Consider the following 25,704-nt stretch of genomic DNA (forward strand, 5'->3'; position numbering starts at 1 on the left):
AAACGTACCCCAAGTGTCATATTTACCCCATCCTTTCTTGAGTTGTGCCATATCTCTCACACCCACACCCCGCATGATCTGCCATCTGAACATTAAAGTAAAAGAAACAATGGTGCTCTTAACTAACAAGTAACAAACTCCTTTTGGAGTGGAATGGGCTTTAAGTGTGAACTCATAGCAGATGGGGGAGGGACAGCTCAGTGGTTTGAGCATCGGCCTGCTAAACCCAGGGTTGAGAGCTCAATCCTTGAGGGAACCATTTAGGGCTGGGGGGGCACTGTGAGGGACAGTACTTGGTCCTGCTAGCAAAGACAGGGTACTGGACTCAATGACCTTCCAACATCTCTTCCAGTTCTATCAGATAGGTATATCTCCATATATTATATTATAATAAAAAGGATACATCTATTTCTAAGAATTATTCTCACCAGGGTGGAGCATGAGTAACGGGCCCTTATGTAATAACATCATCATAATCTTCCTCTCCATGACTTCAGCACAGAATAACTCAATGCTCTACGGAGTTGCTATTCCTTTCCACATTCATGGACACTAACTCTTATGTGAAGGGTGCCCCATATCAGATTCTCTTCCTGCAGAACATGGATGGGAGCCCACTATCCTGTGTGAACTCCACCTTGCAGGAACTGGGAGCCCAGAAGTAATGTGAACCAGAAAAGGCACTTTCTGCCTTATCATGCATTAGCAGCAGTGGTCTGAAAACAAGTCACACAAACAAGAGTCTGCTGCAGTGTGAAAATTAGAGCATAACAACAACACTAAATTCCTAGTCAGAGTGCTCTGGAATGTTGTCCCCACTTAGGTTTGTGCTGAGCTCCTGAGCTATGAACATAGGAATATTCCATGCACAGTGTATTTGATAATATGTACACAGCCTACTTGGTCCAAATTATGGCATTTCTATGTGCCTATATCTGCTTAATATATAAATCTGGCAGCTTCATGGTCAGCTTGGAGAATAACAAAATACAAATCAATTCTGTAGTAAGTTCTCTGTGAACCAGGAGAAAAATGCACCATTAGGGATCTTGCCTGATCTAATGATCATGTATTAACTATATTGATTACTTAAGAATTCCCAGAAAATACGCTGAGGTTTGACAGCAGCAAAGAATCCTGTGGCACCTTATAGACTAAGACGTTTTGGAGCATGAGCTTTCGTGGGTGAATACCCACTTCCTCAGATGCATGTAGTGGAAATTTCCAGGGGCAGGTATATATATGCAAGCAAGCTAGAGATAACGAGGTCAGTTCAATCAGGGAGGATGAGGCCCTGTTCTAGCAGTTGAGGTGTGAAAACCAACTACAGAACCAGTTTCTCCTCTCTTGGTTTTCACACCTCAACTGCTAGAACAGGGCCTCATCCTCCCTGATTGAACTGACCTCGTTATCTCTAGCTTGCTTGCTAGCATATATATACCTGCCCCTGGAAATTTCCACTACATGCATCTGAGGAAGTGCGTATTCACCCATGAAAGCTCATGCTCCAAAACGTCTGTTAGTCTATAAGGTGCCACAGGATTCTTTGCTGCTTTTACAGATCCAGACTAACACGGCTACCCCTCTGATACTTGAGATTTCAGTTCCAAGATCAGGCCCAGAGTTATAGAATTGCGATTGTAAACGGAAATTCTAGTTGGAAACCCCAGCATGCACAGCTGCAAAACACACTTAGAGAAAAACTTTTGTATTGTAACAGTTTTATTAGCAGTTAGTAAATACGCAAGCATCAAATCCAAACAAGTATGTGGCAGTAATCCAATACTAACTTGGTGTCTAGCATCATGCAGATGCATACTCATACAATCCCGGTGGAGATCTAGAAGTAGGGAGGTGATCCATGAGGGTCCTATTCTCTCTCTGGCACGCCAAATGATTCCAAGGGTCATGAGCTCAACAGTCTAGGTTGTGGTTAGGACTGTTATCAGATCTCTTGGCTGCCATGAATTTCCATAAAAATATTTTCGGCCTCCTTTGCCCATAACTAACTTCCTCACTACTAATATTGGGTGTTGTTATTCTCTAGGCTAATTATCTGAAACTTATTAGCATGTATGTCAATTGGTTATTATAACAATTTTGCTGTTGAACATCTGCTGATGTTCCTATTCTAAAATATCCAAAGTAGCATCAACTAATTTTTTGTGGTTACCTGTCAGCATTTTATGCAGAATTTTTTATTGCAAAATTACATCTTGTGCCATCTTGTGATTTAGGGTCATGGCTGGTCAGTTTACTCATGCTTAATTTACAAGCTTAACTTCCTTATGATAAGCACTTAAGCTAATGTCTTATAGGCTTGGGCCTGTAGGTGTCTTGCATTGCTAAATTATATCTTTATCATCTCTTTATGATTATAAACTAACTTTGAACCCACAGTTCAGCCATGGGCTACAACAGTCATTTAATCCCTGCACACAAAGAAAACAACCTCCTTAATCACTGGTGAGAGAAAAAAAATCTTGTTTAAGCCTGAATATAAGAATTTTACAAGAACGTAAACATGCACAAAGCAAGCAAATGCTTAAGTGCGGAGATGTTTATGGTCCTGCTTTGAGCAGGATGTTGAACTAGATGACCTCCTGAGATCTCTTCGAACCCTAATATTCTATGATTCTCTGTGTTTAATTTGGCCCAAGCAGCTCAGCTGTATTTTCCCTTCTTCTTCTGATATTGGATGCGTCCATCATTGTCATGGACAGACTCGCAATGCTTTTCAGAAATTATAACTGAGCGCTGGGTTTGGGAATAGGCTTCATTTTTTGCTTCCCCATCATCTTGAGCTAAGCCTGACTGTGACCTCCCCAGAATTCGAATGGTAACACCCTCATTCCACGCTCTCAGCAATATGCAGACAGTCCCAGCACTAGTGACCATTCATGGGCTGCAGCCTGCAGTCATATTTGGTCATAGCTCCAGTAAAATCACCTTTCAAAGTTCAACATGCAATCGTTTGCCACTGTACTGCATATTACTGGGAAGAAACTATCTTTGGGTGTTGTTGGGTTGTTTTGTTTGTTTAAAATCCATCAACTCATACAGTAGAATAAAGCAAATAATTTGGTGACTGAAAGTTCCTACGCTGCTATAGGCAGGAATATAAAACATCTCTGTGGCCCATAAAAAGCCAGGTTTGCACCTCGTTTAGAGGAGATTTTTTTCTTAATTGGCATAAAGCAGAAGGACTATGACATGGAGGTTCCCTTCTGAAAATCTGGCTGTTTTGCAGTTGTTAGTGCATCTCTTCAAACTTTTGATAGATTTATATCTGAAACTGCAATTAACACCTTTTGCAGGTCACCCCACAAGATTAATTTTCTGAACATAGATTAATGAAAATGCGTACTAAAGTGTTCAGAAAATATTTTCTCTATTAATCTCAATCAGTAGCAGATTATTACTAGGGTGGCTAATGAAGATGTTGTATTATTCAGGTGAAAACATGGAGTGAAAGAACCACAGTTAAGCTTTCCCAGGCCCCCATGAGAGGATGGCTCTGACAGGAAAAACTTCGTTAATGTCATTTATAGGGAAATGCATAATGGGGCTTAGATAGCCAATCAATTATTATGTAGTTTGGAAATAATTCACAGATCTCTCACACTGTCTGCTCTTTCTGCCTTAAGAAAACCAGTTTTTTACCTTTGTTTGGTGTAAATCAGGAGCAAGGTAAAATTTCCTGTGTGTGCATATTGCAGTCCTGAAATCCTCATGTACCAACTATTTGTACTTACCCTACATACTCCTGAAATGCAGCAAAAATGTCCTGGAGCCTCCTATTCACAGCATCCTAGTCTATTACTGTACCATGAATAAAGTCACTCAAGGCAACAAAGTGCATCGGAAACATTCCAGACAATGTATTTACAAGTCTAAGACAACTTAGAGGGATAGCTCAGTGGTTTCAGCATTGGCCTGCTAAACCCAGGGTTGTGAGTTCAATCCTTGAGGGGACCACTTGGGAATCTGGGGCAAAATCAGTACTTGGTCCTGCTAGTGAAGGCAGGGGGCTGGACTCTATGACCTTTCAAGATCCCTTCCAGTTCCAGGAGATAAGTATAGCTCCAATTATATATATTAAATATTCAGACACTGGTCCATGGGCATATTCCTGTAGCCCTTGCTGGAGAATATAGTCACTCAGTGCCAGAGCTCCTTGATACAAAGGAATGGGATTCCCTGATGCAATCTGCTGAATGGGAGCTCCCAAGCTGCCTAGGGCCAGGACACCATATGTTAGAATGACTTCTCAATGCTTCCTCCACTTCCAAATCACTCCTCAAGACTCAAGCTTATCAACTGCTCAGCCTCCACCATTGATCTTCGCCTTCATTTGGGACCTGGCCGAACACTCAGCTAATCATTTGTATGTATTCCTTTAAAAATCCAAAGTGGCCCTTAATCCCATCTCATGCTCTCACTTGTGACATAGTTCCCAAAAGTTTGCTTCCTGCCATTCTTCACTACCTAAGTCTAATTAAGGCTAAAGATTCCGGCGGCACAGATCTGTCATTTTATTTTTATGCAAACCTGTATCGATAAGTAATAAACAGTAACATTAAGGCTTTAAAAAGTTACTATCACTATACAAGTTCGTTTAAAAGGATGTATTAACCAGTAACATAATTTTGCACCATAAACACTCAGAGTGATTCAGTGAGTTTATTTCTGAGTGGTTGAGGATGAGAAGCCACTTGCTACTTCTAATGCGCCCTCTGAATGGATGGCACATTATATACAAATCAAAAGGCAAATCGTTGCTCAGAGGAACTTGCAGTCTAAGGACTTGAACTTGTAAGGTGCTGGGCATCATAAACTCCTTGCATGTCAATCACTGCAGAGTTTCATAGAATCATAGAAGATGAGGGTTTGAAGAAACTTCAGGAGCTCATCTAGTCCAACCCCCTTCTCAAGCAGGACCAATCTCAATTACCGCAGCCACAGGGAAGCAAATCCCAACTGAGATGGGCTCTGTACAGGCCACAGCTCCAACTAGCCTGGCCTGGCAGTGTGGGTTCCTTGCTGAGACAGACTCAGCACTGCTAGGGTCTCATCTGGAAGAATGGCAAACTGTAGGCACACAGGTCTCAGTTGCAGTAATATAGAGGACACACATATATGAGTTCAGACATTGGATTGGGGCAGGAGGTCCTGTTTGTTCTATAGTGGTGAGGAGAATCTGAACGGACAAGTTAAGTGTTCATTCCAGTCCTCTGATGCTGAAGTACACAGTTCTGGCTACCTGGCGATCCTACACAGTAAAATGTACCCTGATCACAGGTCCTGCACAAAGCCTATGTGCCTCTCAAATTATACTTAATTCTCAAAATATGACTAAGATACAGAGCAATATTCAGTAAATGTACATGTAGAATAAATATGTAGCACAGAGTAACAAAAGCATTTAATCAGAAAATGCCTGTCTACAGCACACATTCACAGCTATGTGAAGTCTTGTAATTTCTCACTCATATCTTGCCCTTGGAATCCCTTTTTATATTGTGATATTGAGAGATGTGGGCTGGAATTCCTGCTCACTGAAATCAGATACTTGAGTTTAAGGCTGCTGTTTTCTTCTGCTCTCCTGACAATTCAGAAAGTCTTCATCAGGAGCAATGCAATGATTAACTCAGGATGTGGATAAATAACTCATTTTATAAGGGCATGGAACCCTAAAAGCTGAGTGGTTGCATAAAAGAGATTCAGCTGGTATTGCCTGTGCACCAGTCCTAACCCAGTGCCATTCCACCTAGCCCTCAGCATTTGTTGTGAAGGGACAGAAACTCAGACCTCGTATGCCAGAGTGAAGTATGGAGTGCTTTCTTTAAAATGACTGAAATATTGTCATCGGGTCACAGACTCTGCCCCTTATGAATGCTTATTGATTGCTTAGACAGCAAAGAATTTGAAAGATCTGGTTTTAACCAGGGCTGTCCCTTTCTCCTGACTAATGGAACAAGATAAACTTCTTGGAAAACCAATTTTACAGTGAGTATGTGTCACTGATTCTCAATAAAACAAAGTTTGAAAAAAATACACTGAATTAAAAATCAAAGTATTCCAAGACTCAAAATAAATTTCCTTCTGAAAACAGAGCACAACAAACTAAAAAATGTGTCTCTGCAAAGCATTTTGTTATATTTCTGACATTTCCACATATTTTACACAGAATCTGTGTTTCAGTGACATTAAAGAGCATGAAACCTTCAGGGTGCCCTTATTTATGGCATCACAATTCTGTCCATGGAAACACAGCAGAATGTCACAAATACTGGGACTAACAGGTTATAAGTTCTCCAACTTGAGCTGATACAAATCTATTTAAAAATCTTCAATCCCAAGGCATAAATGTTGTCAGTAGATACAATTTCTCTTTGTTTTAAATACTACCTGAAAGGATTTTTAAGCCTTTTTCTTGGAAACACTTTAAAAATATACACAATTCACAAGTGATGTTTAACATCACTAAAGAAAGCATTTAATACAAACAAAAAACCAAATGTAGACATGAAGATTCTGCCATACGGATTTTACAGCACAAACTAAATCCTAAATCCAGTGATCTTTAGAGATTTCAAGGCCCAGAGATCAATAAAACTGGGGATGATATGCACCAGCCACAGACAGACAAGATCCTTTGCTCCCAAATACTCCTTTTTCCTGATTAGCCTATCTTGCGTGTCCCTTTCTCTGTTCATCATGCCTAGCTGCCTCTGTCTGCTGTGGTTGAAATGAATGGTCCAGTCTACCTTTTTCTCCATATAGTTAAGGTAAACATTTTGTTTACTAAATTTTGTCACACTCAAGTTTATTTTCTTTCTGCAAATTCACCACGCTGCTGTACTGCACTTTGGAATGGTTAAAGTTTAATCTTGGTTCCGTTTTGTTTTAAACTAGCAAATCTGTTTCCATTTCCCTGTATTGCCTTAAGGAAGGAAGTTGACTCTCACCAGGCTCAGCGTTAAATCAATTGTAATACAGACTTCATATTTTTCATAAAGGAAAGGCAAGAAGCAAGATGAAAAGCTAAACCCACATCCTCTGTCCTTTGTAAGAAACACAAAGCCTCACAGTTACTGCCCCCTTCAAAGCTCCTTGTCCTTTCCAGGCAGCTAGCAAACAATTACAGAGAAGCTGAGCTTCCTCCTCAGTAATTTACCTGTCCTGTTACAGTACCCGGAGCCAACACAGCTGTCAGATCAGCAGTGAAGGCTTCTTTGAGTTCAATACCAATTGTATTGATTCGATTCGATACTGAAACAACATTCAGACTGACTCACCTAAACTCTGCTGGAAGAAACACGTCTTTTTCACTTTTAAGAGAGACTTTTTATTATGAAAGCTACTCTATGAGTATAACTGGCACCTGTTTGCAGATCTGATTTCGCCCAGCTCAAGTCTGGTCTCAAAGTCTATTTGCAGAAGAAGAGCTCTGTGTATCTAATAGCTCCCTCCTGCCTCTCCAGCTCTAGCCCTATGCAGACACAGAACTGCATTTTGGGTCTCCTATTCTGAAAAGTGTTGAAACAGGACAGAATTAGTCAGAAAATATGAGAAGGCACAGATTAGTTCATATGCCAAGCCTGCTCATGCTGGAAACAACTGGTCATTACTTATTAGCATTGGGCCGCATTATACTAGGCACTGCACGTACACTATAAGAGACAGTCGCTGTCCTGAAGTGCCTCCCGGAGAAGGGCAGCCAAGCAGAGTTTCTCCACAGTCCGCAATCTCTCTGACTGGCTGCCTTTCTACAGAAGGTAGAGGAAAAGAAGCCAATCAGATGGAGATTTCCCTATACATTACTTCCCCACAGAAGTGTCTGACAACCTGCAGTCTAAGGGGAAGACCCATGGAGTTGAAGGTTTGCTTACAATCTCAACAGCCCAAACGAGACAGACGAAGGATGGGAGAAAGGAATTTTAATCCCCATTTTATAAGTGAGTAGATGAGACTCAAAAGACGTATTCTGTGAAATGCTTAACTTTTAGCAGGTGCTTACATCCCACTGATTTCAACAAAGCTGCTTTCCTGTACCCAGGAAAACATGAAGTGATTTACCCATGGTCACACAAGAAGTCTGTGGCAAAACAAGGTATCTCCTGATCCTCAGCCCAGTGCCTTAACCACAAGATCATCCATCCTCTCAAACCAACACCTGGAACCTTATCTACAGTTGATAAGAGTTTCTTAAGATCCTCAAATAAATAAATAAAGCAAATCTGTAGTAAGGAATGCACTCGTCTGTTGGAATGGTACAGAGATCCTGATGTGTCATTTACATAAAGCATGTTCCAGCCAATAATTCCAAAATGCTCAAATACTCTACAACAATACAAGGAAATGAAGAATACATAACCAAAGTAGTGTTTAGGTAGACAGAAGGACCAAAATGGTTAAGGGTTGCGTTTTTTAAAAAACATTAATGACTACAAATGGTCAGGACTTCAGTTTCATACTTTTCTGAATTACAGAAAACCAGCTATAGAGCCATCAAATACTTGATGTAGTCGTATAAGGGGGCTATAAAGCTTTAGCATTTCATCATGTTTTATCCACTTTAATGAGTATAGCATGTGGGCAGAAGCTGCATGTAAGAAAGTGATTCTCAGTCAGCAGGACCAGCGCCAGTGTTTTTAGCGCCCTAGGCGCACGGCCATTTCACCACCCCACGCGCTGCTCCCGTGGCTCCGGTGGACCTGCTGCAGGCATTCCTGCGGAGGGTCCGCTGGTCCACAGCTCCAGAGGAGCTGCCGCAGGCGTGTCTGCGGGAGGTCCACCGGAGCCGCGGGAGCAGCGGACCGTCCACAGGAATGCCTGCGGCAGGTCCACCGAAGCTGCATGCCGCCCCCCAATAATCCTGGTGCCCTAGGCGATTGCCTAGGCCGCCAAAATGGAAGCGTCAGCCCTGTCAGTCAGACAGTCAGGGAAACATGCTTTCTCAATGATATGCTCCATTTCCAAAAAGAAATGCATCACAGCTAACTATGCATTTCTCCAAGATCTAATCGCTTATACATTATATACACTGAATTAGCAACTAGCATCATTGCAGGGCTCCCAACAACATTACATCCAACTTATTATAGAAGAAAATATTAAATTTACTATTAATATAAGCTACCAAATATTTAAGAAAATTACTATTTAACTTCAAACTGCATTATTCAAATATTAACTATTATTTTCATTGTTGTAGCACCTAGCGGCCTCAAGCAAGTCAGGCTCCGTCATACTAGGCATTCTACAAACACACAGTGAATGACAGTCACTGCTCCAAATAGCTTACATTGTAAAACACTACATACTAAGTGCGTGAAACCAATTAACAGCAAGAGGGGAGGGGAGAAGTACCAAAAATAAGATAAAACAGTAATAAATAATAACAATAAATTATTAAACTAAGAACAAATGTTTGGGAATTCAGTCTCTCAAGTGGATTTAACATAGCCACATGGTAACATAATAGCTGTTCATGGGTAACATTTTTTAAAGTGCCAAAGTAGCTCAGGAGTGTAAATTTACTCAGGCCTTTTCGATAGTTTGCCCCATATCTGTTGGTTTATCTCTGGACTCTGGCAATAAAACTGCTACTTGGGCAGCAAAAAAAATATCCTAAATCATAATCTCAACCACATTAGTTAAAATGAACTTTCTAGCATTTGGTCAAATGCCCTCAATTGTATCTAAACATTATTCCACCATCTGTCTCTATAGGATAAGTTCTGTGTCCTTGGCTTTGACAGTGCCAAGGTACATTCACAGATTCCACTGATTCATAGATTCCAAGGGCATTGTGATCATCTAAACTGATCTCCTGTAGAAAACAAGCCAAAGAACATCCCTCAAATAATTCTTTTAGAAAAAACATCCAATCCTGACTGAAAAACTGTTAGTGATGGAGAATCTCCCGTGGCCCTTGGTAAATTGTTCCAATGGTTAATTACTCTCCCCGTTAAAAACGTATGCTTTATTTCCAGTCTGAATTTGTCTAGCTTCAACTTCCTGCCCTTGGATCATGTTATACTTTTCTGCTAGACTGAAAAGCCCATGATGAAATATTTGTTCTCCATGGAGATGCTGATATGCTTGCACAGTCTCTCTCCTTGCTGGAGAAGAGGTAAGGGCATTAGTGTTCCTCTCGTAGTATTTGGACTGGCAGATCCATTTGTCAAAGTGCACATTTTTGCATAATATTTTCAAAACAATACACAGCCAGTCATTTACTGAGTCCCCAATACTGCTTCCTACCTAGACACACACAGCCGTCCTTAAAATACTCCCCACGTTTTAAGTCTTCCCATAAGTCAAAATTTCCTTTTAAAATTTATTGATAAGAACTAATATGTCAGAACATGCCAATGATCCATCTACTCTTGTTATTCTGTCTACCTGAGAGGAACCAATGCCAAATGTGCTGAAATCAATGAGAAGGGCTTCATACTGGGTCCAAAGATGAGAGCTACAACGATACTGCAACAATAAAATAAAAGTTGTCTATCGGAAACCTTTATTTATTTCGTACTATTCACTTTTAACTAAGTAGGCGTTCCATTTTTATTTCTTGGAATTGAGTACATTTCCTCACAAACAATAGTATCTTCTTTTAAGCTCACATCCAAATATAACATTGCCATAAGTGGGTGTAACTACTGAAGTCAATGAAAGCAGAGGGACTGATTTATGCCTTACTGGTCTGTTCCTACACCAATTTGAGAGTTAGTTTCCTGTGCTCTGCCAAACAACCTGGTACAGCTGCAGTCCAAGTGCATCTTCTTGGGGAGAAGTAGGCAAGAGAGAGACACCCTCCACACATTAAACTTCCAGATATGGCAAAGGTTTCTCCCTCTCTTTTTTTCTGGTGGAGATCCCTTAGTTCCTATGGAGTTAGAGAAAATTAATGCAGAAACCTGGATGCATTAAAATAAAATGACATGCACCAGGTTTTATTATCACCACCACTCACTTTTAGATCTTTGGAGGATTTTGATGGATCCTTAAAAGGTAAATAATGTAGGTGGAATATAGCTTAGACTAGAGGAACACCACTGCTGCTCTCCACCTAAACAGAAAAACAATTCCAGCCCTAATGACTGACAAACAGTTATTTATTTTGTGTCTTGCTGCAGCATGGAGCACTGTGGGGTTCTCTCTGACTAGTAGCATTAATAGTTTCTTGCTGCAGGCATTTGCTGCTATGCGTCACCTTGGGTCTGAACATCTGTCTCTCTCTGCAGCTGATAGCAAACTCACGGAATTCCCTCTAGCCTGTCAGGTAGCTAATATAACACAGACAGAAGGAGAACAAGGCCTGCATTGCAGCAGGAACTGGTCAGGCCAATAAGTTTATTAACCCTGTACACCTCCAAGATTTTCAACTGCTCTGGAGCTGAGGTTACAGTAAGATCTCTCAGGGCACGATCTGAGCTGACCTCTTCTCCAATCCCATATCCCAACAATTTAACAGCAGAGAAGATAAAAGTCTCTTCCTTCCTGAAAATGCAACGCTCGTCTAGTGCCTCAGTGAGGATCTTACAATGCATTTGCTGGACAATTTCATTAACTTGTGGCATCATATTGGATGTGAAATTGTTTAGTTTTCTAATCTCATTCAAGAGCTGATAGGGACTCAAGAACCCCCTGATCCTGTATTGTGTTTATTTGGTAACATTTTGCTCTGCACTTAAGCATGTGAAATAAAACTATCAATTAAGACTTCTGGCAAGTCTTTATACTGATTCACCTCAGGAGGGCTTGGTTATCTAACAAAAAACTGGTTTTTGACAAATCTCTCTTGCAATTCTAATACCTCAGTCTAATTCGGTGGCTCTGATTTCACTCCATGAAAGCAGCCATTTTTGCAGAAAATGGGATGGGGAATGGCTAAACAACATTGAGTTTTGGCTGCAGTGAATGGAAAAAGTAGGCAACCCGAGAGCATTTCCAGGCATGTTCCAGCGTGTACTGAACATTGGAAGTGCAACATGTTTTAATATTAATTGTCTTTGCTATGTCTGCAGATATTATTTGCAATTTTTAATTTTGCAAGAATTGGAGCCTTCTCTGAGAATCTGTGCTGAAAACACATTGACACTGCTCTAGCCTCATTTGTACAGCAGAAACCCAAAGACATTGCATGCTCCCCATTTGTGTGCATCAGCAGGTCAATTAATACTTCATTTAGCTACATGTCTGTAAGTGGTTTCAGTCTCAGACCAATGCACCGATACCATTACAGTTAACTGGATAATAAACTGGCAAGAGAAACACATAGATGGGTAGTTGTCCTGTGTGTAATTCCTCTCTAAACTTTTAGTAAAACCAGCCAGAAAATGTAGTTCTTTAAACTAAATGCATTGCTTGTAATTCAATATTTTTAAGCAAAACGTGCATTTTTAAGATGAAGTTCAAAGCCTCTCCTGTTACCACCTTTCTAGTGCAGGCAAACATGGCAAGATTTAGCAGCACAGGTATTTCCTGCAGGATGTATTTTCTCTCCCACATATGTTCTCTGTAGTATTAAGTACCTATAACTTTTAAGTCCTGCCCTGTATGATAAATGTAGCAGGTGAGGCCAGTGATTTAGTACAGAGAAATAGTTACTTTGTCATGACATTTCTTATGAACTATTGCTGGCCCCACAGGCACAGGCAGCTCTCTCTTGCCTGCCCATTCCTCATGGCTTACATGTTCCCTGACTCCAAGCTGATGCAATCCCCATGGCTGCTGCTAGTCCCCACAGCACTAGTGCTCCCACTTATCCCATCCTCGCAGCATTGCAGTGAGGAGAGAGGCAAGATTCCGGGAGAAACAGAGATCCCAGAATGAGTTGTTTGCAGCTGCAACTGCCAGGAAACCTGCTTCTCTCTCTCTCAAAATCGGGCAGGTTCAATAGGTATAAAGTTTAATGCTCTCCCCACTGTAATGATATTTTCACTTGACTCAACTGTAAAATGAACTGAGAACTTAGTTATACTAAAAAGACCTTTATTTTATGCAGATAATCAACCAAGGAGGTTTCACACTTGAGATTTGTTATATTAAAGGGAACTGAAATTGCTTATATCAATTACTCTATTCTGTGTGGACTGACTCCTTATAAAATATTGAAACTGTTTTGGAACTATGGGAAAATAAAAAGGGAAATCCTAATGCACCACCCCCACGTGAAGCAAGCAGTAACAGCTGTATTTAAATCCCTAGAACATTTGGGTCCTGCTCCAAATGAATTCCATTCATTCTGTTGTCTGGCTGGCTGTTTGGATCATTGTGAGCTAAAACAAAAGCTCGAGACAGACTTGGCCATAGGAGAGAAAAAGGGGGCACTGGGAGACTCAGCCATGAAATCATCACTCTGCTTGTATGTTCTATCCCTTTCCCCCACCCTTTGTCTTACTCACGCAGACTGTAAGATCTCCAGGGCAGGGACTGTCTATTACTCTGCGTTTGCAAAGGGCCCTAGCACAAGGAGACCCTGGTTTTGGTTAGCTGCTAGGCACTTATGTACTTAAATAAATAATTATACTGGGAGGCTGAAGGGGAGCTCTGTGAAAGACAGCCATGCAGGTCCAAGAAGGGCAGCAAAGGGACAGAGACAACGTCATACTGCACAGGAGGTTACTCTGAGATACTGTGACAGAGACTCGCTGACTAGCGAAGGGCCTTGGTGCAGGCAGGGGAGAAGAATTCATGGACATTATGGTCATCAAGTCTGGCCTCTTGCATAACACAGGCTACAGAACCTCGCCCAGCTCCTGCATCCAGCCCTCAACTTTCTGTTGAACTAATGTATAGCAACATGTCCAGTCTGGATTTAAAGATGGCAAGTGACAGAGAATCCAAGGTAATTTGTTTCAATGATTAATAACCAACACTGTTAATAAACTTGCACCTTATTTCTCATCAGAATTTGTCTACATGAATTTTTCTGAATAAGGTCAGATACCAGTAGCCATCATTACAAGTGCTGTTAGGAAAGAGACATTTAATCCTTCAGGCTAGTGGACTTGGACTGGCTAAGCATGAGAGGTTTGCTTGTTGCCCATATAAATTATCTTGTATTAAACCATTACCAATACAGGGCTGTCTGGCAACCAGGATTGTGTGTTAATAAAGAACATGGTTCACAGAATGAGGAATTATAAGTGGTGTTCTATTGAGCCAAAATGTGTTTGAAAAGTTGCCTGGAGAATCCCATAGATTGGACAGGGACAATATTGAGTCAAATGACACACAGCTTTCGCCATGCAGTGGATATCGCTCACATGCTTGCTTATGCCAATTCTTCATATAAATTGTTCTCAGCAGCCTAGCTGGGCTGATCAGATGATACCAAGCAAAGTGTGATGTTGGGGGGCATCACTGATCTGAATGATAGATTTATTTTTATATTTATACTGCCCATCCATATCTATATCACCAAATATCTGAAACTTCAGTTCAAACAGAATTTAAAATGACAATATTGGCACACCAGCTGACTGCATTGACCGCCAGACTAGCAGCATCTATCAACATGTGTAAGCAACAGCTTCACAGTCTTATTAATCTGCCCTTGCATTCTGCTAACTCAAGTAATGTCTTGTGACATAACACGCTGTCCAAAAAGGAACACACAGGAAGGCTGACTTGATGGGGAAGCCCTGAATCTGCCCTTCTCTCTTTCCTCTTTCCCCTGACAGCTTAAGAGAACTTACCTAAAGCATTCAGCACTAAAATATTGACCTACTGACTCGAAAGTTCTCTCCATCTGATTGTCCACAGTGATCAAAGAGTTCATAAAGAATTAGCAGATACCCCACTATTCTTCTCTGTTACAAACATTCCAGCAGGACACATCTCTGCATGAAACATACAGTCCTGATGCAAGATTTGAATTGCACACTCAGTTGTGATCAAAGGCTTTTATTGAGCAGCCAGGGCTTGTTTGTACTAATATAACTAGTCTATGAATGATGTAAGCACCATTACCCAGCCCATGATATGAAGAGATTGGTGGGACTTGGCCGTTTGAAAACAAACAAAACAAAATAGGAACGACTGAAAAATTGCTAAACCTGCTCATCCTGATACTGTCATTTTGGAAGAAGATGGTTCAATGCATGCTTCAGATATCCTACACAATCTACCCAAGCCTAAAGATTATAATGAGCACATTTGCTTGTTAACAAATAAATCTCATCTATTTCAAGCATTCAAGCAGGAAGTACTTCCTTTTCAATTAATTCTGCTACTCCTCTGGATGACGGTTTATGACAGCTTAAAAATACAATTCTGAATACATTTTGAAGACACGTTTCTTCTTGGTTTTGAAGGTGCCATGGCTCAGATCCATCCGTGACAGGGATGCTGTGGACCAGGGCCAGCTCTAGCTTTTTTCCACCCCAAGCTGGGCCGGGACTGGCGGAGCGCGGGGAGCCGCCCGGGGGCTCCAGAGCTGCAGACCAGGCTGCCAAAGGAAAAAAAAAAAAAAGAACCATGGCAGGGCGGCTGGAATGTGCTGCCCCAAGATTGGTTGGAATGCTGCCCCTTACAATGTGTCGCCCCAGGCACATGCTTTCCCATCTGGCGCATGGAGCCTGCCCTGCTGTGGACTGTAGTAACCATGTAACCCTCCCTACCCCCCTTATTCTCTAGCGTTCAGTCAAAAACCTTATTGCTGTTTCTACTTGCTCTGAGTTGCTATGGAAACATTCTCAAGCAAGGTGGCAGCAGAGAGGCTTGAGTAACTACAGACAAGTAGTTGCTATTTCAGCACATTTCAGGGAGAGCAGGAAGGTGTTAACCATGCTCAGTAGCTGTCTTGAAGCAGCTGGGTGTGTTTTCATTAAGGGCACATTTCTGCATGTCTCTCTCTCTCTCACACACACACACACACACACACCCTTAGTTAGAAGTTGGATGTGCCTGACCAAGCAGTAGCAAGTTCTATCAGGGGTACAAAACTAGTAACTATTTTTTGAGCACCAGTCAGATCTAGTCCATCTCTGCAGGGAGAAGATAGAGCTGCCAGGGATAACCCAGACTGAATCTGGGGGGTGGCTCTCAATACAGTTTTCTGTAATTGTAAAGGTTAGTTGGGCCTGACTGGTCTGCAGGATTTGTATGTTAAGGTACCTGTAAAGTCCTTAGCCCCAAAAAGGAAAATATTTTTAAAATATAGCAATGGATTATAGTTAAAACGATAGGGAAGTCTGCTACTTGCTTAAAAGGATGCTGCCTTGGTCATCTAATTATAAGAAGCAAGCTTAGAAGTAAGTAGGGCAGAGGTATGTGTGTGACTGTATCTATTGTTGAGACACAAGGCCCTGTGCTCTGACTGATAGAACATCAGTCGGATTCAGCACAACTCAGCAGGGAGAAGATAGAGCTGCCAGGGGTAACCGGGGCTGAATCTGTGGTTGGATCGCAAAACAATTTTGTATAATTTTACTGAAGTCAGTGGGATTGAGACTGGGAAAACATCATAAATAGTTTACTGGAAGCCAAATGTCTTCATGAGTCATATTACATCATTGAACCACAGACAGCATGCAAGTCTAACGGCCATAGTAATTGTTAGCTTTTCTTATTTTAAGGTGGGCGCACTCAATATTATGGATGCTGAAAAATTGGTTACGTGAGACAACTAAATGTTTTATCTAATTGCCAATATAATACCCAAGGTGACCCTCTGTGAGTGCAGAAGATCTCCGATGGTCAGAAGTCCTAATTCCTGTACTTATTTTGTAAAGTTTAAAATAATATATAATATATTTGGGTTTAGGCCCTGTGTTATATTTTTAATTGGAAAGGAAAATAACAAATCTCTAGTTAGTGGTGTTAGTCTAGCTAGGGCGCGTTGTAATTGCTGTCCTATAACGATTTGTCTTTGGAGTGTTATTCAGTAAAAAGAAATTTTAAACTGCTGGGTGTGTATAACTGTCCTGTGGTAAAGACTGGAACTGAGTTCTTAGAAGAGAAAAAAAAAGAAAGTGAATCTTATTATAATTTCCACTTTTAGTATTTAGAGGGTTCCTATAGAAAATCCAGCTGTAGTCTCTTGCAAGCAGATGAATTCATGGTCTGTTTAAATACTTTAAGTCAGACAAAGGAATTCTGTAGCACAGAATTGGTAAATAAATCGACTTACCCCCCCTCTACATAGGTTAGAACATCATGCACCAGAATGCCGCAATTGAACGTGTGCACAGTAACAGAGAGGGCATGAGCAGCCTACAGTGGAATTTGAATCCTAAACTGCCTTTAGCATTGCATCAGTCTTTAAAATGTGGGATAAGACAACAGAGCTATGCAAGTGCCCTGTTAACAGTTATTAAATCTCAGGGCTGGAGGCAAGGCAACAGATACGTCTATAAAAGTTATTATACAGATAATAAAATAGTAGATGGTAATAAATACTGCATAAAATATTATGTTAACTCACTTAACTTTAAAAAGAAATCTTGCAGTTGCTCTTTTAAATCTCTGTTTTCATTTTAATTGTTGGTCTCATCTAGCCAGGTCTCTGCCCTGATGTCTCAGGCCAAGCCTGGGGCTGTGGGGACACCTGAGGCTTCTGGGGTAGGGAAGGAAATTAGAGATGTTCGATCTGAAGAGCACACTGTTTTCCTCTAAAAGCATTTTCTACTTAAGGTAGATACCCCCATTTTTATCATGTATGTTTCCTTTCAATTGAGATACATATTGGGACACCAGTTCCTGTATCACAATCTGTAACAAAAGGGAGCAGAAGACACTCTTGTCTTAAAAAGATAGATTTCCCTCCTAATTCTAGAAAACCTTCCCAAATGAGTAACAAACTCAAAACCCAGCCATCTTCAGACAAACTGGCAAACCCTTCGGAACCTCTGGTGTGACAGAGACTGTCGCTGCACATTTTTCCACGCTCATTCTCTCTCTTCACATAGCATAGCAAGAAAGATAAATTACCTTGCAAGCTATGTGCCCATGCAGATCTATCCTTAATCTACAGCCTGTTTCGTAGCTGCAGGTATGTTTAAGGGACCAATCAAGGTAAATCACTGCGGCAAGGTATGCCCATTGTTTATTAATTATATTTTATATAAGGATAATGATAACTCCTACATAGCATAGTATTAGGCAAATGTGAGGAAGTATTTTAGTCTATCCCTTAGTCTCACTCTCTCTCTCTCTCTGCATGGGAGCAATGCATTGACCTGACCAGATGGCATGCTGTGGAAGAGAATATTTCAGAATCATTTCTAGGACAATCACTCCTCTCAAGCGCAGGTAGACCACAAGCCAGAGGCAGCAGGATATTGGCCCCCACATGGTGCTGTCAGCCTCGATCTGTTGAACTAGAAGGCACCAGCCAAAACTGGTTTGTGAGCCATGGATAACCCAAGGGTCTCTCAGGCAAGAGCTCACCAAAGCAATTATAGTTCAGAATGACCCATGCTGCTGTTATTAAAATGCCAGACTTAGTATATGCACAAAAATTTGGGATTTCTAAATGAAGGAAGACAGGAAGGATGGGTCCTTCCACATAATGTAATACAATTACATTTAGTACAAGGTTTTCTCACAAACTTTGTGTATCCGAAATTGGTTTACAGAATTCAATAGTATAGTTGTAGAGAAAAATAATAGAATAAGTGTGAAATTATTTATTACTTATAGAGAGCTGTATACACAAGGGAGAACAATTTTTTCATCTAAGATCTGAAATAAGATGGAGAATTGATGATACAGCAGGGCAAGAGATAGAAGTTGCAGTCAAGCTGAAGGAAAAATATAAAATGAAATTAATCTGGATACACTTATTAATAAGAATCAAATGGATTTCCAAAGTTAAAAAGAAAAAAAAAGGAAAGGAAGAAATTACACCTAACTCCTTAACCTAGTAATCTGTTTGTTTCTATATAAGACCACAGAACCAATTAATGAGCAACACTCATAATTAACAGTTATTTTACTCTAAGCTGGAATGAGACTAGATTCCCAGAGTTATATTCCCCCCAAGCTTTTTCTGTTGTCCCATCATTAGAAGTCATTATTATTATTAGTCCCAGCAATGTTCCAAGTCAAAACAAATGTATCAGTATTAAAAAGGTTAAAAAATCTTCATGTTGAGTTAAATATCCCACTTTCCAGACGACCTGTAAGAACAGTTAGAGATTAGCAAGGAGTGAAAGATGGATATATATTTTTATCCTGCCCGGCTTGCATGCATCCATTAATTGTCAAATGATTACTCAGGCATATTTAATGAGACAGCTTTTCCCAAGGACAGAGCCACCCTCTGCATCCTCCCCTCATAGTAACAGATGAGGCAGCTGTGCCACCACAGCAGTTGTACTAATAGAAAAGCCACAAGGAAGGGGGACGTTTTCAGCTATACTGACCTCATTCGTAGGCTTGCCAAGACCAAGAAATCATGCAGAAATCTTTTACCCTTCTGAAAAGGGAACCTGTACGGATTTACAGTATAATCCCAGGTAAATATGACGGCAAAATGGTTACAATAAAATAGTACTCTCTATATATTAATTTCAAATTTAAAAAAATATAGCAAAAACTAAAGCCTGAGTGTGTTGGAAATAACATTCCAGAAAGGCAGATAAACCTAGGAACTTCATCAAACTAGATTCCAACTTGTTAAGCACATTTTTGACCTTAAGACTCTGCAGAATTCTTCCCTATTGTAGCCTTCTGCCCATCAGTATATAGGCTCCATTTTAATACTATCAGTATTTGCAAATCCATTTTTCAAGTTCCTTCATGCATGTCCATTGGACGGATTATGTTGGTTCAACTTTTTGAGTAAATATATATAGGTGTGTGAATATATGAATGAAGTGACAGCAAGTGTTTTGTTTTGAAGCTGAGATCCAAGCTAACACAACGAAATGAAGCCTGCTGAGAGACTGAACTGCTGAGCCAAGGGTCTCAAGGGGTGCAGCTGACCAGGCATATAAAAATCTTAATTGTTTGATAATTCCATGATGGGGAGACCACAGAGCAAAGTCCCTCAGTAAACAGAATGAGCTTGAGTTAAGTAATGATTTACTGGCTTTCAACGGTTTGTCTTGAACCTTCATGTTACGTTAGCTCAGAATCAATTTATTTTACCTTGGATCACAACCCTAATAAAAATATTCCTGTAAGGGCCTGTTTCTCATGTCAAAAAGAACAGGAGTACTTGTGGCACCTTAGAGACTAACAAATTTATTTGAGCATGTCAGTTACACCAGTGTAAATTAGGAGTAGCTCAGTTGAAGTCAATTAAGTTGCATGGATGAAGTACAATCAAAACTTGTCCCTCAGTCTTTAAAGCAGTGAAATCACGCTATTCCAAGACGGTGCACAATCTTTGTTGAATACTTTAGCATTTTTTCAGAAAGGGATACTGATTACAGACTACTCAACATTTCTTCTCTTACTATGACACCATTCCTAGAGATTTGCACTGTAGAGTTCTGACACTGAAGCACATGGGGAAAAAAAGCTATCAAAAGAAATGGGAGCTGTGTGCATGCAAGGTCTGCAGGATTGGACCCACTTTTTAACATAACTGTTGCATTGACATCCTAACTTGGCTTCTGATCCTGCACTCACTGAAGTCAACAAAACTCCTAGTGACTATGACAGCAGGATCAGGTTCTTGATCTCTTTGTACTCTTACTCATCTAAATCTTCTGGGCCCTGGCTCAGGCAAAACTCCCAAGTGAGTGTTAATTCCCAAGTGGGGTTTTGGCTGAAGAAGCAATATAAGATTTGGCATACTAACATTCAAGTCTGCAAGGAATTGGAGAGCTCAAAGTAGCAGCCTATGTCACTGTTTTCATACTTATATTTGTCTGTCATTTTCAACAGAGTTTTGTTCCAGCCCCCCATGTGCTGAGCTCCTGTTGAGAAATATCTTCTTGCAGAGTTTCCTACTCTCTCCCTACACACAGGGTTTCCTAGAGCCTTGAACAATATCTGGGTAGTTTACAGGGGCTTATCCAGTTAATTATATACAGCAAGAGCTTCCTTTTAGTGAGTCCCTGTGATCAAACCTTCTACACTCCAAGTTTCATGTTTTACCATTCCCTTCTACAGCCCATAGACTGCCCTTTTCATTATGTAATACCCACTTTAATTCTCTTCCATTTCTAATACTCCTTTTTTTTTGTGAACCAAAGGAGTTCTTGTCTAGAACTTAGTAAAATAAAAACATCTAGGTGATGCACCCTAACTAATAAACTTCCCAAACTCACTAGAATGATCTTTAGTATGAAATAAACATCGCATCTAGGCTGAAAACAATAACAAATGGGCTAATGGAATAATTAGCTATGGGACTAACCACGGGGGGGAGGGGGCGAAGAGAACCATTTAAAATGGCCCAAAGTGCAATAAATGGGAGTAATGGACTGAACTTGAGGAAAGGAAAATCTAGCCTGAATATCAGGACAAATGGATAAAGCACTGGAGAATGTATGTAGAGAACAATCCTATATAGCTCTACCCCGATATAACTGTGTCATAGGTGAAACCGCGTTATATCGAACTTGCTTTGACCTGCCGGAGTGCGCAGTCCCGCCCCACCAGAGCGCTGCTTTACTGCATTATATCCGAATTCGCGTTATATCGGGTCACATTATATCGGGGTAGAGGTGTACTGCCTGGGGCTGGACTAGACAGGCTAATGGGCGGTCTTTTCCATATCTAATTTCTGAGAGTGTGTGTCAAAACTCAGTACATTTTAATTGTATAGAGGCTAAGACGTGATCCCTGTGCCCCAGCTGCCCCAGTGTCCGGGTTTTGATTGTAAATGCCAACTCAGCTTTAAATACAGTGATGTTGCCAGTGTCATAATGATGCTATCAATAGAGCAGAAAAAGTCCAATATTTCTATACAATTTAACAAGTTGTGTATCCTTTTGCATGCAAAGAGGAGTTGATCTTATGAGCTATTACCCAAGATGTCTATTTTACTTCACTCAACAGTTCACTTGTGATGAGGAAATTTAAACATTCAGAATATCCCTATAGAGAAGCTATTCAAACAAAAAAGTTGAAATATATTCAAACTGAAAGTTAAAAGCCTAAAGCAAATATCTATGCCGACTTATTTGTTCAAGTAATATTGGTTGAAGTTGCCCAACTAAGATTAAACATTCTATTATTAGCAAACAAACAAAAGGAAAGAAGCACCAATCTGCACAGTGAAAAAGGCAAACAGAGGCCTTGGGGCATTCTTCTCCGTTCCAGAGCCATATTTATCTTGATTTCCTAACTATGATGCTGTATCCTTTATCATCATCAACTGAGACAGGAAAGTTGAACATACATAAAAACATAATGCTAAGATGCAGCCTGCCAACACTGTTAAAACAATAGCTCTTCTCCAGCAGGTGGGCTTTCTTAGGACTCTTTGGTGCACAGGAAATATACACAATCACAAGTGGCAGTGGAATCTAGATGTCAAGTGCAGCTGCATCCAGTGAGGAAGCCAGAATCGGTCCCTCAGAGACCTAGTACAAAACATCAACTGGCAGTGACCATCAGTTCTCCAAAACCTGCCGAGTCCAAGTTGGGTTTTAATTCCAATCCTCCTCATTAACTGGGCATGGAAAGAGAAGTTCTAGTTTTTGGCTCACATACATTGTGTGTGTCATATAGTGCTAACTGTGGTTCACTGAGCTTTGTGAAGTATGATTTAAACATTTAAAATTTACTGTAAAATTAATTTAAATTAAAATTAACAAAATGATTACAAAAAACATTGTTTAACTGACTCAGAAGCATGAGACTTTGTATATTGCCGTGAACTCAGCATATCTGTACAGATTGACTACTCATTTTAGAAAAATAAAGGAAAAGATCAAGCATATAATTCAATTATTTACCAAAAACAATAACTAATGAGGAAGACCTATAACATACATATTTTTATAAATCATGTCACGTGCAGTTAGATTGTTAGGTTTTTTAACTTTACTAATAATTGATAAATATGTAACATTTGAAGAACCTCTGTAATTGTCTTGTTTCAGAGGTAGAACACCAATACAAGTCTGCTCTTTTACTGGCATCCAAATAATTACTTAATATTGGTAATGGGTTTTGCTAAGGAAATACTATAGAAGTATTACTATTATTGGATGCATGAACCCTGACTGAGGTTTGAAGCTCAATCACAGTAATTAAGAGACATACAAAGACGTAAAGTAAGGAAACAAAGTGTTCTTCAGGTAATTGTTAAGATGCCACAATTTTACAAAAACAACACAATTAGAAAAATTGGAAGGTGTTACAAACAGAAGGCCTGATACCCTGACAGACTAGACTCTTCCCACTGATTTCTTCCCATACCTCTCTTCAAATTAATTTCCAACACTATCTACAGCCAGGGCTGGCTCTAGCCATTTCGCTGCCCCAAGCACGGCGGCACGCCACTGGGGGCGCTCTGCCGCTCGCCGGTCCCGCGGCTCCAGTGGACCTTCCGCAGGCGTGCCTGCGGATGCTCCACCGGAGCCGCGGGACCAGCGGACCCTCCGCAGCACGCCTGCGGGAGGTCCACCAGAGCCGCCTGCCGCCCTCCTGGCGACCGGCAGAGCGCCCCTCGCGGCATGCCGCCCCAAGCACGCGCTTGGCGCGCTGGGGCCTGGAGCCAGCCCTGTCTACAGCTTCCTTCAAGAAACTACCAATTTTTTCACAATCATGCAAAGCCAACTGGAACTATCCATGTGAGGAAGTGGTACTCAACACAAGTCAGGGTTTTGACTGTGGTTTAATTGATTACCACTCTTAAAATGCTGTTGATTGCATTGTTATTTCTAGCAGAAGACTGAATTTCTTTTGCAACTATTATGGATATCTGTTTTATTGTAATCCACCTGCTCATCTGATTTCCTTTCCCCACAATAAATGTTTAGCCCCACAAAATGGGGCTTCTTTTCTGTCTGGAACAAAAAGATGCTAATTCAGCAGGGCTTGACCTTGCCACGAGTGAGCATAACATGCTCTCATTCCACAAACACCAATAAAATATTGACTGAAATACAGCAGGGGGAAGTAGGGGGTCCAATCTCATAGTTTATCATTTTGCAGTCACTGAGAGTATTACTCTTAAAGATATATACTTCTGTGACATTTACTTAACGTGCTATAAACATTCAACTTGTAAATCAACATGCCAGAGAAATAATCCATCAAAAGATCATGTCTATACATGTAACTCTGTCCTTGGGGGAGGCTAATTTAGAGAGGTATTGTAAAGTACAGGGCCAGAAGTAACCTTTGAAGCCTGCTCCTAAAGTGGATCATATTGTCCTAAATGACATGTGCAGAGATCTATTTTTGCAATCTATATATATAATAAAAATGAATCCATCACTATAAAGCCTGAACAACTAGGAACTAATATTTCAGTGTGTCCTAAAACCGTATTCACCTGTTCTATGGCAAAACAAAGCACATCGTTCTCCAGAGCAGTCTGCCAAGTACCATTCACCAGCACTGCAAATTTACAAATACGCACAAAGTTCTAACTAGATTTGTCCATTTTTATATAAAGAAGGTTTCCTCTCCTCTCTATTTACATGTAGACAATATTGCAACAAACAATGGTTTGTTTTTATCACTGAAATGTTCCTTTGTTGTGAACCATAGAAAACAAGGATGCTGCTCAACTGCTGCGGATTTCATGATTGGTAAAAAGATTGCCTTTTGCCCTTTCCATTTTCACAACCCATCTCAGTTACTAATCAAACTCTAGATTGGACTCTGCAGTTTGGTTTGGTTTGGAAATGCAGTAGTTGCATTAAAAAGTCAATGTACTAACAGCTACCACAGAGTGTCTGAGGCTAATACAAGTTCCTTTCTATCCAGAATTGCAAACAATTGTATCCCCAGTACTCTGGTAGAGTACATGTTGACTTTTTACCGGTGACCAATGTATATAACCTCTGAAATGGATTCATTATACTAAAATCACTGTTAATCACCATTACCATGAGCGTGCAGCGAAGAAAGGCAGTTTTGTGTGGCCACTGAATAAAAATTTAGGTTTATAATTGTAAAAAAATCCTATGCATAATTTCTTATTAAATAGGCATAATTCATCTTACACTCAAACACACAGAATGTGTGTGCATATTATGCAGATTTTATACAGAGTGCATACAATATTTCTAAGTAACATCTCATTCTGAATGCATTTCAAATAAAGAGCAATAATGATATAAAAGCTAGTCTGCACACTTCTTACAATTATATTCCCAAAGTCACAAGCTACATGTTGATATAAAAGCTAGTCTGCACACTTCTTACAATTATATTCCCAAAGTCACAAGCTCCATGTTGATTATCTTCTATTAATACATTGTGAAATCTTCCTTAACTTTCTAATAAAATGTTTATCTCCAAGGAAATTCTGTAGAAAAGACTATATTTGCATATAAATAATAGACATGTCAAAACATAATATGTTAGGATTTGGTATTCTTAATAAGAGTGTAATACACAATTTATATTAATTTCCTTAAACTCCACAAATTCAATCACTAGCAGTGGCATTGTATGATTAATTAAATTACCATTATTTTTACTGAAGTTATGACAGCTGATTAAGAATTGCTCTTTTCAGCTATGCATATTTTGTGTTTACCATTTTATAATCTAACCATACCTAGTTAATTCTGTGCTTCATAAGAGGAAAAAGGAATAAAG

At 40.2% G+C, this 25,704-nt stretch overlaps 1 protein-coding gene and 1 long non-coding RNA gene across 9 annotated transcripts in view; one reads left to right on the forward strand and one right to left on the reverse strand.

Annotated features, from left to right (window-relative positions):
- The window catches only part of CAMTA1 (calmodulin binding transcription activator 1), an 863,171-nt gene that overhangs the window by 399,246 nt on the left and 438,221 nt on the right, over positions 1 to 25,704 (reverse strand). The gene's annotated exons all lie outside the window — the stretch shown is intronic.
- The window catches only part of LOC127038748 (uncharacterized), a 471,922-nt gene continuing 447,629 nt past the window's right edge, over positions 1,412 to 25,704 (forward strand). Inside the window, exon 1 of the long non-coding RNA XR_007770789.1 lies at positions 1,412 to 1,603. This is a non-coding gene — a long non-coding RNA (uncharacterized LOC127038748). The remainder of the gene's footprint in view (positions 1,604 to 25,704) is intronic.

This window comes from Gopherus flavomarginatus, chromosome 21 (assembly GCF_025201925.1).
Source record: "Gopherus flavomarginatus isolate rGopFla2 chromosome 21, rGopFla2.mat.asm, whole genome shotgun sequence".
Classification (NCBI taxonomy): domain Eukaryota; kingdom Metazoa; phylum Chordata; order Testudines; family Testudinidae; genus Gopherus; species Gopherus flavomarginatus.